Source organism: Stegodyphus dumicola, chromosome 11, assembly GCF_044657685.1.
Source record: "Stegodyphus dumicola isolate Sdum_Otavi_A_Nest chromosome 11, ASM4465768v1".
In the NCBI taxonomy this organism is placed as follows: Eukaryota; Metazoa; Arthropoda; class Arachnida; order Araneae; family Eresidae; genus Stegodyphus; species Stegodyphus dumicola.
The window spans coordinates 168,175,105-168,192,879 of record NC_140778.1 but is presented as its reverse complement, the minus strand read 5'-3'; positions in this window follow the sequence as shown (position 1 = coordinate 168,192,879).

Below are 17,775 nucleotides of genomic sequence, written 5' to 3'. Positions count from 1 at the left end.
CCATCATAACACACATTCTGAACATGCAAAACCGAGTGAATAGACTATAAAACTTCAATCCTCTACATTCCTCAATAATAAGATATACTAATTTGGAAAGATGCTCAGTAGAATTCAAGTTAGGGCTGTCTAATACGAGGCTCAGGAAGCTGTCTACTACCAGCTCCCCCACAAAAGGTTAAATTAGACAGATCGAGACTCATCGCTCCTACACATTTCAACTACACTATTGTCTATTCTCTATACTTTTCCTGCCCAGGTAAGAATGGGAACGCGATGGCATGTATTTAGGAAAGGTACCCTCGTGTGTCTACAGCTTCCGAAGGCCATATGTTGAAGGGAGCGATACACGATCTTTTTACTGACTCTACGACTGTCGCCTGCTTCAGCTAGGGAGTAATTTGAGCTATTCTTTACTTCGTTGGCCGTGTACAATACGGCTGAGACGTCTCACTCGACGATTATTCTAAGTTAACTGTGCTATGCACTTTGCCCCATCGCTAGTTCGTTTTCCCGCCATCCGTGCATTCTCGGTATGCACTTGATACTGTCTAATGTTAAAATGCTGTCCCGCTGAGGATTTTGGAAATTGTGTTTCCCATGCGACGAGTGACTACTATCTGCCCGATATTAAACCTGTCTATGTCAAAAAGTTTACCTATACTGGTATGTGAAACCACTGATATCAACAACCACAGTGCTAGCTTTATGTGCATTTAGCACAACTTCCTCACGTAAGCCCAGATGCGGCGCAGCGCTATTCAATTTCCATAGCCATGTCTATCCCTAATTTAGTGGCACTTCAGTGTAGTTACAACACATAAAGCTTGGACATAGCTATAACGATTGCAATAGAAAAAGATTAATTTACTACCAAAAAAGAGGAGAAAAAGACACAGTATATTGGTTCAGAAAAATCAAGGACATTTTTTCTAAAGGTTTAATTGTTCTTACTGGATTCTTTTCTAAAGAGAAACTTAAAGTAAGGAAAGTAGAAACAAATATCAAAATTAATTTGGATTACAATCAGAAAAAACTTTAAACACCTATATTAAAAAACGAAATGTCATCTCTTTATCCAAAATATCTTGAATGTATTAAGTTCCATCAGGTCAAGGCTACAATTCATACCTCTAAATCTACTGCTTTATGGTTTGAAAAAATAAAATATGAAACCGGAATTAAAGCTGTACCCTCTAGATGCATATCATCGAAATCTCCTGATGTGTCTCCCATGGATTAATGTGCATTTGTACGTTTAAAACTTGGAACTCTTGGAAATCAAGATGTAATATGATGGTTCAACAAAAGGACTCTCAGACGGAATATATTAGAAAATGAGATTATAAGATGTGTTTATATATCTAAATCTTTGCAAAATCCTTAAAAAAATACCTGAACACCCCCTGTACTCAGTGGTTTGCGATAGGTTTGTTGAATTTTAAATTTCAGACTGAACGTTTGAGGATTATTCATAGTGTTTCCTTTATTCTCATTTTTATTAATAATGCCTCATAAATATTTATTCAAATATATGAAAATTTCATTTTGTAATTTATAAAATACGCTGTTTTTAAATATTTTTAACCCAGAGCGATATTAGCCCGAATTCTGATCAAATGTGTATGTGTGCAAATGAAAAAAAATGATCCCTTTGCCCGTAATACAAATTATGAAAGCTTTCAGTTTAATATTTGTTTTTCCTGTATCTCTGGGTTTGTAAATCCTTTAACATCCAGAATATATACAATCGAGACATTTTTATAAAAAAATTATTTAAATCCATTTCTTCCAAATTTCATGTCGTGACTGATTTGTTTGAGTAAAAGTCAGGTTATTTGAAAAAGGCAAAGAAAAGGATGGTTACGTACCTGGCGCGAGGGAGGGCTTTGCGGAGAACGTTCTAAGGGAAATTGCCTCATATACGTTGAGATAAGGGAAACTGCAGAAGCCAACCATGCAGCCAGCACGTTGGCGAGGAATGAAAGAGGGTAAAACTCTTCGCAATCTTAATGACAGAGCATATTGCTATGGAACACATATTGAAATTACTTCGTTTGAAAAGAAAGCAATATATTCTCATTTATTATTTCTAGTACGTTTTGACATGAAAGCCACAGAGAGAAAAAAATCTAAAATAAAAAATAACACCCTTATTCGTGTTTTAATGATAATCTGGAGATTTTTTATGCGAAATGCCGACAAATCACTTACGAAAAACAAAAAGGAAGTGGCTGACGGTCACTTCGAATTGGGAGCACAGAGAACAAGGGAAAATATGCCTAAGGAAAATTTCAATAATAGCTACAGCTTTCCTTAATTCAATGAGAAGTTATAGTTAAAAATAGAGCATATTGGTAAATCATAACTGAATATGGTGTGTAAACTAGTAAATTAATTTAAGAACACAAAACGTAATTTAGCAATAGCATTTAACTGCAAATAATCATTTTAATTTCAGGTTAAGATATAATTTAATTTTTATTTTACAGTTCTGAAATGTAGCTGCAAAATGAATTTTAAACTGACTTTCTGTTTGCATTTCAGCTGTAGCGAAATCGATTGGACTGAAAACATCCTTCCTCTCTCTTATCGAATAAGGCAATTTTTTCCGTTCAAATCCAATGCTCAGTCAATGAGATCGTCACTTAGTCAGTCATTTTTCAGTCAAAGTCCAATTTTTATTCAGTCACTGGTCAGGCAAGGAGATTGGTGTCATGGCAAACGAATTTTTGACGAATATGAATTGAAATTGTGTAAATTTGTCTGAGATCTCGATAATATGCTATAAGTCCTTGGTTTATTTTTAATTTTTTAAAGCAGAAATATTTTACTAATGGTTTTCTTAGGTTTGAAATTTTGAAACGCTTGCTATGATTGGTAGAAGGGATTGGTGTCATGGCAAACAAATTTTTGACGAATATGAATTGAAATTGTGTAAACCTATCTGAGATCTCGATAATATGCTATAAGTCCTTTGTTTATTTTAAATTTTTTAAAGCAGAAATATTTTAGTAATGGTTTTCTTAGGTTTGAAATTTTGAAACGCTTGCTATGAGTCGAAGAAGGATGTTGAGTGTATTCATCATCAATATAGGTAACAGGGACGGTACCAAAGACGGCATCAACAGGGTGTTCTTGAGAATCTTGAATTGGTTTGAGTTCTGTTCTGTCTATTTGATCCAATTTGCCATTCATTCCTGGTTCATTATTTGTGTTAAGGAGATTACCAGAATCGATGTCACTTTGTACTCCAAGATCGTTATGCGATACAATGCATTCAGCATCCAATGATTTAAAACAGGCATTCAAACTGAATTCTTCTTGGTTCAACATGGTTATACTGCTATTCGTGCCTATTTGATTACCTGAGTTATCAGGTTTTGGAAAATCAAAATCCTTTTCTGTTTTATGTTGCGGGTAATTAAATTGGTTTTCATCGCTGATATTGTGCACATCATAAGGATTATTATCGAAATCTTTGGCAAAATGGTGGATGTGGTCAGTATCACTATCAATATGCAAATTAAGAAGATTATTATCAAAAGCTTCGTTATTAACTTCGAGGAGATCGGTGTCACTGTTTATATCCACATCAAAAGAATCATCATAAAATTTATTAATATCATCATATGAATCAAGGAAATCTAAATTAAGTACCTTCTTTCCGGTGTTAAACTTGTGTTCATTACGAATAATAGAGTTTTCATCATTATTTTTCCGAATTTCCTCTTCTCTTCCAGGAAACAAAAGAAACACAGTCGCAAAACAAATAAGTATGCCCAATAGGCTGTCGATAAAGGGTGTTGGTATAAAAACGTAGCACAATACTGTGAAAAAAAAGAACTCCATTTCTAAAAATGGTTCCAATTCGATTTCAGCATTAAAAATAACAAGTTTAAGCAAATAAGCTCCACACGTAAGTTTTTAGCACCACTAGATTCGGTATCTCTAATGATTATGGTATATAAGCATTGTTAAAAATGTATACATTAACTTTGTTGTAATTCAACAAAAGCCTAAAACAATTATTGGTAAATTCATTGTTTCGAACGCTATTAAAGGGATTCCTTGAATATGTAACAATGAAAGGTATTCTGATATATAACTCATAATAGAAGGAAGATTCTATGTGTCTGTCTTTCGTTTGGGCTGAGTGTAAGCTAATAGACCCAGGACTACGAATTTGCTGCATAGGTGCATCTAGACAAGAGCCAGTGCACCTCGAAACGAGGTTTCCAAAATTTGAAAGGTTTCAAATTTTATTTTTTTAATTTTTGTTTTATTCATTTGTCTTTGATAAAATCGATAATTCTCTTTCATTACATCAGCAATAATGGCACGAGGCCATTGTTGCTGTTGTATCCCTGTTGCCATTCGGAAAAATGAGGGCGAAAACTAGCGTTTTAAGAATTTTTAATTAATATCTCTGATTTTTGCTATTTTTTGGATAAAAGTGTAAGCGGAAAAGTGGAAAACGAACCAATGCTAAACTACCGCTGCCATACATATTCAAATAAATAATTCTTTTTGGGGGGGCTTCTTGCTATACAAAACATAAACGTAATACTTATATATAACCAGAGATTATTATTATTAGAACGAAAATACGTGAATACTATGGAGAAAATATTTATCAATAAAAAAAGTACTTTCAAAACATGTATTTTTCTTTGACCTCATATTTTAAAGCACAGAAATTATGTTATCCTTACACTCTCATGAAAATGGCTTCATCAACCTTCGGCTGGGTAAAAATTCATCTAAATATAAACACAATACAGAAATATATCAAAATATTTTTAATTCTTTAATATCCACCTCTTTAAGATAAAATCAACTGGTTAGCGTAACGTTAACTTACGTTACATAATTAGCAAGAAAAATACACCAAAATGAGTTTTGTCGATCGGTGTGCATAGTGTATATAGTGTTTTCCTACTTTTCATTATTTATTCTTTATTATATTTCCTTAATTAGTGCTGGCAAATCGATATGGATCTTGCGCCCTCTGAGGCAGCACTTTGATGTGTATTATGTGTTAAAAATTTCGACAACTGGTCTGCGCAACTATGCTCCGCCCACTCCTTTTGTATGCCTCAACAACTACCCCTACGCTATTCCGTTAGCTTCAAGACACGGAAGTAGGAAGAAGCTACAGCTGTAGAACCTACGAGGAGAACGATATGCAAAGTTTTTATAATACAGATGTGCTAATTTGCTTTTACGATTTGAAAGTTATGCTTCATATATATTTAAATCGCTATTTTACCTAAGTTTTGCCACTGTTACATATTGCCACATTGTATGTGATTCAGAACTTCAAGTGCACAGGATTGTTCCATTATTTGGATTTATTTTTCACTTCTATGATACCCACTAAGGACAGATATGGATAGGTAAAGATTTCAGGGTCGTGTTCCTATTAAATAAGCGAAGCCCTATGACCCATATATCATTAGAGGTAATGTATTTATCCCTAGGAAGGGCTATAAATTATAAGATCAATCATATGCTTACATACGGAACGATCACAACAGACGACATTCTGACATCATACCGGGCGACGACATTTCATACGACCATCATAACACACATTCTGAACATGCAAAACCGAGTGAATAGACTATAAAACTTCAATCCTCTACATTCCTCAATAATAAGATATACTAATTTGGAAAGATGCTCAGTAGAATTCAAGTTAGGGCTGTCTAATACGAGGCTCAGGAAGCTGTCTACTACCAGCTCCCCCACAAAAGGGTAAATTAGACAGATCGAGACTCATCGCTCCTACACATTTCAACTACACTATTGTCTATTCTCTATACTTTTCCTGCCCAGGTAAGAATGGGAACGCGATGGCATGTATTTAGGAAAGGTACCCTCGTGTGTCTACGGCTTCCGAAGGCCATATGTTGAAGGGAGCGATACACTATCTTTTTACTGACTCTACGACTGTCGCCTGCTTCAGCTAGGGGGTAATTTGAGCTATTCTTTACTTCGTTGGCCGTGTACAATACGGCTGAGACGTCTCACTCGACGATTATTCTAAGTTAACTGTGCTATGCACTTTGCCCCATCACTAGTTCGTTTTCCCGCCATCCGTGCATTCTCGGTATGCACTTGATACTGTCTAATGTTAAAATGCTGTCCCGCTGAGGATTTTGGAAATTGTGTTTCCCATGCGACGAGTGACTACTATCTGCCCGATATTGAACCTGTCTATGTCAAAAAGTTTACCTATACTGGTATGTGAAACCACTGATATCAACAACCACAGTGCTAGCTTTATGTGCATTTAGCACAACTTCCTCACGTAAGCCCAGATGCGGCGCAGCGCTATTCAATTTCCATAGCCATGTCTATCCCTAATTTAGTGGCACTTCAGTGTAGTTACAACACATAAAGCTTGGACATAGCTATAACGATTGCAATAGAAAAAGATTAATTTACTACCAAAAAAGAGGAGAAAAAGACACAGTATATTGGTTCAGAAAAATCAAGGACATTTTTTCTAAAGGTTTAATTGTTCTTACTGGATTCTTTTCTAAAGAGAAACTTAAAGTAAGGAAAGTAGAAACAAATATCAAAATTAATTTGGATTACAATCAGAAAAAACTTTAAACACCTATATTAAAAGACGAAATGTCATCTCTTTATCCAAAATATCTTGAATGTATTAAGTTCCATCAGGTCAAGGCTACAATTCATACCTCTAAATCTACTGCTTTATGGTTTGAAAAAATAAGATATGAAACCGGAATTAAAGCTGTACCCTCTAGATGCATATCATCGAAATCTCCTGATGTGTCTCCCATGGATTAATGTGCATTTGTACGTTTAAAACTTGGAACTCTTGGAAATCAAGATGTAATATGATGGTTCAACAAAAGGACTCTCAGACGGAATTTATTAGAAAATGAGATTATAAGATGTGTTTATATATCTAAATCTTTGCAAAATCCTTAAAAAAATACCTGAACACCCCCTGTACTCAGTGGTTTGCGATAGGTTTGTTGAATTTTAAATTTCAGACTGAACGTTTGAGGATTATTCATAGTGTTTCCTTTATTCTCATTTTTATTAATAATGCCTCATAAATATTTATTCAAATATATGAAAATTTCATTTTGCAATTTATAAAATACGCTGTTTTTAAATATTTTTAACCCAGAGCGATATTAGCCCGAATTCTGATCAAATGTGTATGTGTGCAAATGAAAAAAAATGATCCCTTTGCCCGTAATACAAATTATGAAAGCTTTCAGTTTAATATTTGTTTTTCCTGTATCTCTGGGTTTGTAAATCCTTTAACATCCAGAATATATACAATCGAGACATTTTTATAAAAAAATTATTTAAATCCATTTCTTCCAAATTTCATGTCGTGACTGATTTGTTTGAGTAAAAGTCAGGTTATTTGAAAAAGGCAAAGAAAAGGATGGTTACGTACCTGGCGCGAGGGAGGGCTTTGCGGAGAACGTTCTAAGGGAAATTGCCTCATATACGTTGAGATAAGGGAAACTGCAGAAGCCAACCATGCAGCCAGCACGTTGGCGAGGAATGAAAGAGGGTAAAACTCTTCGCAATCTTAATGACAGAGCATATTGCTATGGAACACATATTGAAAATACTTCGTTTGAAAAGAAAGCAATATATTCTCATTTATTATTTCTAGTACGTTTTGACATGAAAGCCACAGAGAGAAAAAAATCTAAAATAAAAAATAACACCCTTATTCGTGTTTTAATGATAATCTGGAGATTTTTTATGCGAAATGCCGACAAATCACTTACGAAAAACAAAAAGGAAGTGGCTGACGGTCACTTCGAATTGGGAGCACAGAGAACAAGGGAAAATATGCCTAAGGAAAATTTCAATAATAGCTACAGCTTTCCTTAATTCAATGAGAAGTTATAGTTAAAAATAGAGCATATTGGTAAATCATAACTGAATATGGTGTGTAAACTAGTAAATTAATTTAAGAACACAAAACGTAATTTAGCAATAGCATTTAACTGCAAATAATCATTTTAATTTCAGGTTAAGATATAATTTAATTTTTATTTTACAGTTCTGAAATGTAGCTGCAAAATGAATTTTAAACTGACTTTCTGTTTGCATTTCAGCTGTAGCGAAATCGATTGGACTGAAAACATCCTTCCTCTCTCTTATCGAATAAGGCAATTTTTTCCGTTCAAATCCAATGCTCAGTCAATGAGATCGTCACTTAGTCAGTCATTTTTCAGTCAAAGTCCAATTTTTATTCAGTCACTGGTCAGGCAAGGAGATTGGTGTCATGGCAAACGAATTTTTGACGAATATGAATTGAAATTGTGTAAATTTGTCTGAGATCTCGATAATATGCTATAAGTCCTTGGTTTATTTTTAATTTTTTAAAGCAGAAATATTTTACTAATGGTTTTCTTAGGTTTGAAATTTTGAAACGCTTGCTATGATTGGTAGAAGGGATTGGTGTCATGGCAAACAAATTTTTGACGAATATGAATTGAAATTGTGTAAACCTATCTGAGATCTCGATAATATGCTATAAGTCCTTTGTTTATTTTAAATTTTTTAAAGCAGAAATATTTTAGTAATGGTTTTCTTAGGTTTGAAATTTTGAAACGCTTGCTATGAGTCGAAGAAGGATGTTGAGTGTATTCATCATCAATATAGGTAACAGGGACGGTACCAAAGACGGCATCAACAGGGTGTTCTTGAGAATCTTGAATTGGTTTGAGTTCTGTTCTGTCTATTTGATCCAATTTGCCATTCATTCCTGGTTCATTATTTGTGTTAAGGAGATTACCAGAATCGATGTCACTTTGTACTCCAAGATCGTTATGCGATACAATGCATTCAGCATCCAATGATTTAAAACAGGCATTCAAACTGAATTCTTCTTGGTTCAACATGGTTATACTGCTATTCGTGCCTATTTGATTACCTGAGTTATCAGGTTTTGGAAAATCAAAATCCTTTTCTGTTTTATGTTGCGGGTAATTAAATTGGTTTTCATCGCTGATATTGTGCACATCATAAGGATTATTATCGAAATCTTTGGCAAAATGGTGGATGTGGTCAGTATCACTATCAATATGCAAATTAAGAAGATTATTATCAAAAGCTTCGTTATTAACTTCGAGGAGATCGGTGTCACTGTTTATATCCACATCAAAAGAATCATCATAAAATTTATTAATATCATCATATGAATCAAGGAAATCTAAATTAAGTACCTTCTTTCCGGTGTTAAACTTGTGTTCATTACGAATAATAGAGTTTTCATCATTATTTTTCCGAATTTCCTCTTCTCTTCCAGGAAACAAAAGAAACACAGTCGCAAAACAAATAAGTATGCCCAATAGGCTGTCGATAAAGGGTGTTGGTATAAAAACGTAGCACAATACTGTGAAAAAAAAGAACTCCATTTCTAAAAATGGTTCCAATTCGATTTCAGCATTAAAAATAACAAGTTTAAGCAAATAAGCTCCACACGTAAGTTTTTAGCACCACTAGATTCGGTATCTCTAATGATTATGGTATATAAGCATTGTTAAAAATGTATACATTAACTTTGTTGTAATTCAACAAAAGCCTAAAACAATTATTGGTAAATTCATTGTTTCGAACGCTATTAAAGGGATTCCTTGAATATGTAACAATGAAAGGTATTCTGATATATAACTCATAATAGAAGGAAGATTCTATGTGTCTGTCTTTCGTTTGGGCTGAGTGTAAGCTAATAGACCCAGGACTACGAATTTGCTGCATAGGTGCATCTAGACAAGAGCCAGTGCACCTCGAAACGAGGTTTCCAAAATTTGAAAGGTTTCAAATTTTATTTTTTTAATTTTTGTTTTATTCATTTGTCTTTGATAAAATCGATAATTCTCTTTCATTACATCAGCAATAATGGCACGAGGCCATTGTTGCTGTTGTATCCCTGTTGCCATTCGGAAAAATGAGGGCGAAAACTAGCGTTTTAAGAATTTTTAATTAATATCTCTGATTTTTGCTATTTTTTGGATAAAAGTGTAAGCGGAAAAGTGGAAAACGAACCAATGCTAAACTACCGCTGCCATACATATTCAAATAAATAATTCTTTTTGGGGGGGCTTCTTGCTATACAAAACATAAACGTAATACTTATATATAACCAGAGATTATTATTATTAGAACGAAAATACGTGAATACTATGGAGAAAATATTTATCAATAAAAAAAGTACTTTCAAAACATGTATTTTTCTTTGACCTCATATTTTAAAGCACAGAAATTATGTTATCCTTACACTCTCATGAAAATGGCTTCATCAACCTTCGGCTGGGTAAAAATTCATCTAAATATAAACACAATACAGAAATATATCAAAATATTTTTAATTCTTTAATATCCACCTCTTTAAGATAAAATCAACTGGTTAGCGTAACGTTAACTTACGTTACATAATTAGCAAGAACAATACACCAAAATGAGTTTTGTCGATCGGTGTGCATAGTGTATATAGTGTTTTCCTACTTTTCATTATTTATTCTTTATTATATTTCCTTAATTAGTGCTGGCAAATCGATATGGATCTTGCGCCCTCTGAGGCAGCACTTTGATGTGTATTATGTGTTAAAAATTTCGACAACTGGTCTGCGCAACTATGCTCCGCCCACTCCTTTTGTATGCCTCAACAACTACCCCTACGCTATTCCGTTAGCTTCAAGACACGGAAGTAGGAAGAAGCTACAGCTGTAGAACCTACGAGGAGAACGATATGCAAAGTTTTTATAATACAGATGTGCTAATTTGCTTTTACGATTTGAAAGTTATGCTTCATATATATTTAAATCGCTATTTTACCTAAGTTTTGCCACTGTTACATATTGCCACATTGTATGTGATTCAGAACTTCAAGTGCACAGGATTGTTCCATTATTTGGATTTATTTTTCACTTCTATGATACCCACTAAGGACAGATATGGATAGGTAAAGATTTCAGGGTCGTGTTCCTATTAAATAAGCGAAGCCCTATGACCCATATATCATTAGAGGTAATGTATTTATCCCTAGGAAGGGCTATAAATAATAAGATCAATCATATGCTTACATACGGAACGATCACAACAGACGACATTCTGACATCATACCGGGCGACGACATTTCATACGACCATCATAACAGACATTCTGAACATGCAAAACCGAGTGAATAGACTATAAAACTTCAATCCTCTACATTCCTCAATAATAAGATATACTAATTTGGAAAGATGCTCAGTAGAATTCAAGTTAGGGCTGTCTAATACGAGGCTCAGGAAGCTGTCTACTACCAGCTCCCCCACAAAAGGGTAAATTAGACAGATCGAGACTCATCGCTCCTACACATTTCAACTACACTATTGTCTATTCTCTATACTTTTCCTGCCCAGGTAAGAATGGGAACGCGATGGCATGTATTTAGGAAAGGTACCCTCGTGTGTCTACGGCTTCCGAAGGCCATATGTTGAAGGGAGCGATACACTATCTTTTTACTGACTCTACGACTGTCGCCTGCTTCAGCTAGGGGGTAATTTGAGCTATTCTTTACTTCGTTGGCCGTGTACAATACGGCTGAGACGTCTCACTCGACGATTATTCTAAGTTAACTGTGCTATGCACTTTGCCCCATCACTAGTTCGTTTTCCCGCCATCCGTGCATTCTCGGTATGCACTTGATACTGTCTAATGTTAAAATGCTGTCCCGCTGAGGATTTTGGAAATTGTGTTTCCCATGCGACGAGTGACTACTATCTGCCCGATATTGAACCTGTCTATGTCAAAAAGTTTACCTATACTGGTATGTGAAACCACTGATATCAACAACCACAGTGCTAGCTTTATGTGCATTTAGCACAACTTCCTCACGTAAGCCCAGATGCGGCGCAGCGCTATTCAATTTCCATAGCCATGTCTATCCCTAATTTAGTGGCACTTCAGTGTAGTTACAACACATAAAGCTTGGACATAGCTATAACGATTGCAATAGAAAAAGATTAATTTACTACCAAAAAAGAGGAGAAAAAGACACAGTATATTGGTTCAGAAAAATCAAGGACATTTTTTCTAAAGGTTTAATTGTTCTTACTGGATTCTTTTCTAAAGAGAAACTTAAAGTAAGGAAAGTAGAAACAAATATCAAAATTAATTTGGATTACAATCAGAAAAAACTTTAAACACCTATATTAAAAGACGAAATGTCATCTCTTTATCCAAAATATCTTGAATGTATTAAGTTCCATCAGGTCAAGGCTACAATTCATACCTCTAAATCTACTGCTTTATGGTTTGAAAAAATAAGATATGAAACCGGAATTAAAGCTGTACCCTCTAGATGCATATCATCGAAATCTCCTGATGTGTCTCCCATGGATTAATGTGCATTTGTACGTTTAAAACTTGGAACTCTTGGAAATCAAGATGTAATATGATGGTTCAACAAAAGGACTCTCAGACGGAATTTATTAGAAAATGAGATTATAAGATGTGTTTATATATCTAAATCTTTGCAAAATCCTTAAAAAAATACCTGAACACCCCCTGTACTCAGTGGTTTGCGATAGGTTTGTTGAATTTTAAATTTCAGACTGAACGTTTGAGGATTATTCATAGTGTTTCCTTTATTCTCATTTTTATTAATAATGCCTCATAAATATTTATTCAAATATATGAAAATTTCATTTTGCAATTTATAAAATACGCTGTTTTTAAATATTTTTAACCCAGAGCGATATTAGCCCGAATTCTGATCAAATGTGTATGTGTGCAAATGAAAAAAAAATGATCCCTTTGCCCGTAATACAAATTATGAAAGCTTTCAGTTTAATATTTGTTTTTCCTGTATCTCTGGGTTTGTAAATTCTTTAACATCCAGAATATATACAATCGAGACATTTTTATAAAAAAATTATTTAAATCCATTTCTTCCAAATTTCATGTCGTGACTGATTTGTTTGAGTAAAAGTCAGGTTATTTGAAAAAGGCAAAGAAAAGGATGGTTACGTACCTGGCGCGAGGGAGGGCTTTGCGGAGAACGTTCTAAGGGAAATTACCTCATATACGTTGAGATAAGGGAAACTGCAGAAGCCAACCATGCAGCCAGCACGTTGGCGAGGAATGAAACAGGGTAAAACTCTTCGCAATCTTAATGACAGAGCATATTGCTATGGAACACATATTGAAAATACTTCGTTTGAAAAGAAAGCAATATATTCTCATTTATTATTTCTAGTACGTTTTGACATGAAAGCCACAGAGAGAAAAAAATCTAAAATAAAAAATAACATCCTTATTCGTGTTTTAATGATAATCTGGAGATTTTTTATGCGAAATGCCGACAAATCACTTACGAAAAACAAAAAGGAAGTGGCTGACGGTCACTTCGAATTGGGAGCACAGACAACAAGGGAAAATATGCCTAAGAAAAATTTCAATAATAGCTACAGCTTTCCTTAATTCAATGAGAAGTTATAGTTAAAAATAGAGCATATTGGTAAATCATAACTGAATATGGTGTGTAAACCAGTAAATTAATTTAAGAACACAAAACGTAATTTAGCAATAGCATTTAACTGCAAATAATCATTTTAATTTCAGGTTAAGATATAATTTCATTTTTATTTTACAGTTCTGAAATGTAGCTGCAAAATGAATTTTAAACTGACTTTCTGTTTGCATTTCAGCTGTAGCGAAATCGATTGGACTGAAAACATCCTTCCTCTCTCTTATCGAATAAGGCAATTTTTTCCGTTCAAATCCAATGCTCAGTCAATGAGATCGTCACTTAGTCAGTCATTTTTCAGTCAAAGTCCAATTTTTATTCAGTCACTGGTCAGGCAAGGAGATTGGTGTCATGGCAAACGAATTTTTGACGAATATGAATTGAAATTGTGTAAATTTGTCTGAGATCTCGATAATATGCTATAAGTCCTTGGTTTATTTTTAATTTTTTAAAGCAGAAATATTTTACTAATGGTTTTCTTAGGTTTGAAATTTTGAAACGCTTGCTATGATTGGTAGAAGGGATTGGTGTCATGGCAAACAAATTTTTGACGAATATGAATTGAAATTGTGTAAACCTATCTGAGATCTCGATAATATGCTATAAGTCCTTTGTTTATTTTAAATTTTTTAAAGCAGAAATATTTTAGTAATGGTTTTCTTAGGTTTGAAATTTTGAAACGCTTGCTATGAGTCGAAGAAGGATGTTGAGTGTATTCATCATCAATATAGGTAACAGGGACGGTACCAAAGACGGCATCAACAGGGTGTTCTTGAGAATCTTGAATTGGTTTGAGTTCTGTTCTGTCTATTTGATCCAATTTGCCATTCATTCCTGGTTCATTATTTGTGTTAAGGAGATTACCAGAATCGATGTCACTTTGTGCTCCAAGATCGTTATGCGATACAATGCATTCAGCATCCAATGATTTAAAACAGGCATTCAAACTGAATTCTTCTTGGTTCAACATGGTTATACTGCTATTCGTGCCTATTTGATTACCTGAGTTATCAGGTTTTGGAAAATCAAAATCCTTTTCTGTTTTATGTTGCGGGTAATTAAATTGGTTTTCATCGCTGATATTGTGCACATCATAAGGATTATTATCGAAATCTTTGGCAAAATGGTGGATGTGGTCAGTATCACTATCAATATGCAAATTAAGAAGATTATTATCAAAAGCTTCGTTATTAACTTCGAGGAGATCGGTGTCACTGTTTATATCCACATCAAAAGAATCATCATAAAATTTATTAATATCATCATATGAATCAAGGAAATCTAAATTAAGTACCTTCTTTCCGGTGTTAAACTTGTATTCATTACGGTTAATAGAGTTTTCATCATTATTTTTCCGAATTTCCTCTTCTCTTCCAGGAAACAAAAGAAACACAGTCGCAAAACAAATAAGTATGCCCAATAGGCTGTCGATAAAGGGTGTTGGTATAAAAACGTAGCACAATACTGTGAAAAAAAAGAACTCCATTTCTAAAAATGGTTCCAATTCGATTTCAGCATTAAAAATAACAAGTTTAAGCAAATAAGCTCCACACGTAAGTTTTTAGCACCACTAGATTCGGTATCTCTAATGATTATGGTATACAAGCATTGTTAAAAATGTATACATTAACTTTGTTGTAATTCAACAAAAGCCTAAAACAATTATTGGTAAATTCATTGTTTCGAACGCTATTAAAGGGATTCCTTGAATATGTAACAATGAAAGGTATTCTGATATATAACTCATAATAGAAGGAAGATTCTATGTGTCTGTCTTTCGTTTGGGCTGAGTGTAAGCTAATAGACCCAGGGCTACGAATTTGCTGCATAGGTGCATCTAGACAAGAGCCAGTGCACCTCGAAACGAGGTTTCCAAAATTTGAAAGGTTTCAAATTTTATTTTTTTAATTTTTGTTTTATTCATTTGTCTTTGATAAAATCGATAATTCTCTTTCATTACATCAGCAATAATGGCACGAGGCCATTGTTGCTGTTGTATCCCTGTTGCCATTCGGAAAAATGAGGGCGAAAACTAGCGTTTTAAGAATTTTTAATTAATATCTCTGATTTTTGCTATTTTTTGGATAAAAGTGTAAGCGGAAAAGTGGAAAACGAACCAATGCTAAACTTCCGCTGCCATACATATTCAAATAAATAATTCTTTTTGGGGGGGGGGCTTCTTGCTATACAAAACATAAACGTAATACTTATATATAACCAGACCGTTTTCTTAGGACGTATATTTCAAAGTACAACACTGGTACTTTTCGAAATGTTCTAAACATGTGCTAGAAAATACGTTCTGAACGACGTGCTAAAGCGGTGCGTATTATAACCGTGTTCTTAAAACGCACATTTCAACGTACAATCCTGGTACATTTCGAAACGTTCTCAACATGTACTGGGAAAAAACGTTCTAAATTACGTGCTAAAACGGTGCGGTATTATAACCGTGTTTTTAGGACGTATATTTCAACGTACAACACTGGTACTTTTCGAAACGTTCTCAACATGTGCTATTCAATTTCCATAGCCATGTCTATCCCTAATTTAGTGGCACTTCAGGGTAGTTACAACACATGAAGCTTGGACATACGTATAACGATTGGAATAAAAAAGATTAATTTACTACAAAAAAGAGGAGAAAAAGACACAGTATATTGGTTCAGAAAAATCAAGGACAATTTTTCTAAAGGTTTTATTGTTCTTACTGGATTCTTTTCTAAAGAGAAACTTAAAGTAAGGAGAGTAGAAACAAATATCAAAATTAATTCGGATTACAATCAGAAAAGACTTTAAACACCTATATTAAAAGACGAAATGTCATCTCTTTATCCAAAAGAACTTGAAAGTATTAAGTTCCATCAGGTCAAGGCTACAATTCATACCTCTAAATCTACTGCTTTATGGTTTGAAAAAATAAGATATGAAACCGGAATTAAAGCTGTACCCTCTAGATGCATATCCTCGAAATCTCCTGATGTGTCTCTCATGGATTAATGTGCATTTCTACGTTTAAAACAAGTTCTTTATACGTGGCATCCCCAACATTGGATGGACTATGGAACATTTTGAGGTAGAAGTGGCATATAATCAAGCTTGATGTTTTCAGGAAAAAGCTTTTCTCTTGGAAATCAAGATGTAATATGATGGTTCAACAAAAGGACTCTCAGACGGAATTTATTAGAAATGAGATTATAAGATGTGTTTATATATCTAAATCTTTGCAAAATCCTTAAAAAAATACCTGAACACCCCCTGTACTCAGTGGTTTGCGATAGGTTTGTTGAATTTTAAATTTCAGACTAAACGTTTGAGGATTATTCATAGTGTTTCTTTTATTATCACTTTTATTAATAATGCCTCATATATATTTATTCAAATATATGAAAATTTCATTTTGTAATTTATAAAATACGCTGTTTTTAAATATTTTTAACCCAGAGGGATATTAGCCCGAATTCTGATCAAATGTGTATGTGTGCAAATGAAAAAAATGATCCCTTTGCCCGTAATACAAAATATGAAAGCTTTCAGTTTAATATTTGTTTTTCCTGTATCTCTGGGTTTGTAAATACTTTAACATCCAGAATATATACAATCGAGACATTTTTATAAAAAAATTATTTAAATCCATTTCTTCCAAATTTCATGTCGTGACTGATTTGTTTGAGTAAAAGTCAGGTTATTTGAAAAGGCAAAGAAAAGGATGGTTACGTACCTGGCGCGAGGGGAGGGCTTTGCGGAGAACGTTCTAAGGGAAATTGCCTCATACGTTGAGATAAGGGAAACTGCAGAAGCCAACCATGCAGCCAGCACGTTGGCGAGGAATGAAACAGGGTAAAACACTTCGCAATCTTAATGACAGAGCATATTGCTATGGAACACATATTGAAAATACTTCGTTTGAAAAGAAAGCAATATATTCTCATTTATTATTTCTAGTACGTTTTGACATGAAAGCCACAGAGAGAAAAAAATCTAAAATAAAAAATAACATCCTTATTCGTGTTTTAATGATAATCTGGAGATTTTTTATGCGAAATGCCGACAAATCACTTACGAAAAACAAAAAGGAAGTGGCTGACGGTCACTTCGAATTGGGAGCACAGACAACAAGGGAAAATATGCCTAAGAAAAATTTCAATAATAGCTACAGCTTTCCTTAATTCAATGAGAAGTTATAGTTAAAAATAGAGCATATTGGTAAATCATAACTGAATATGGTGTGTAAACCAGTAATT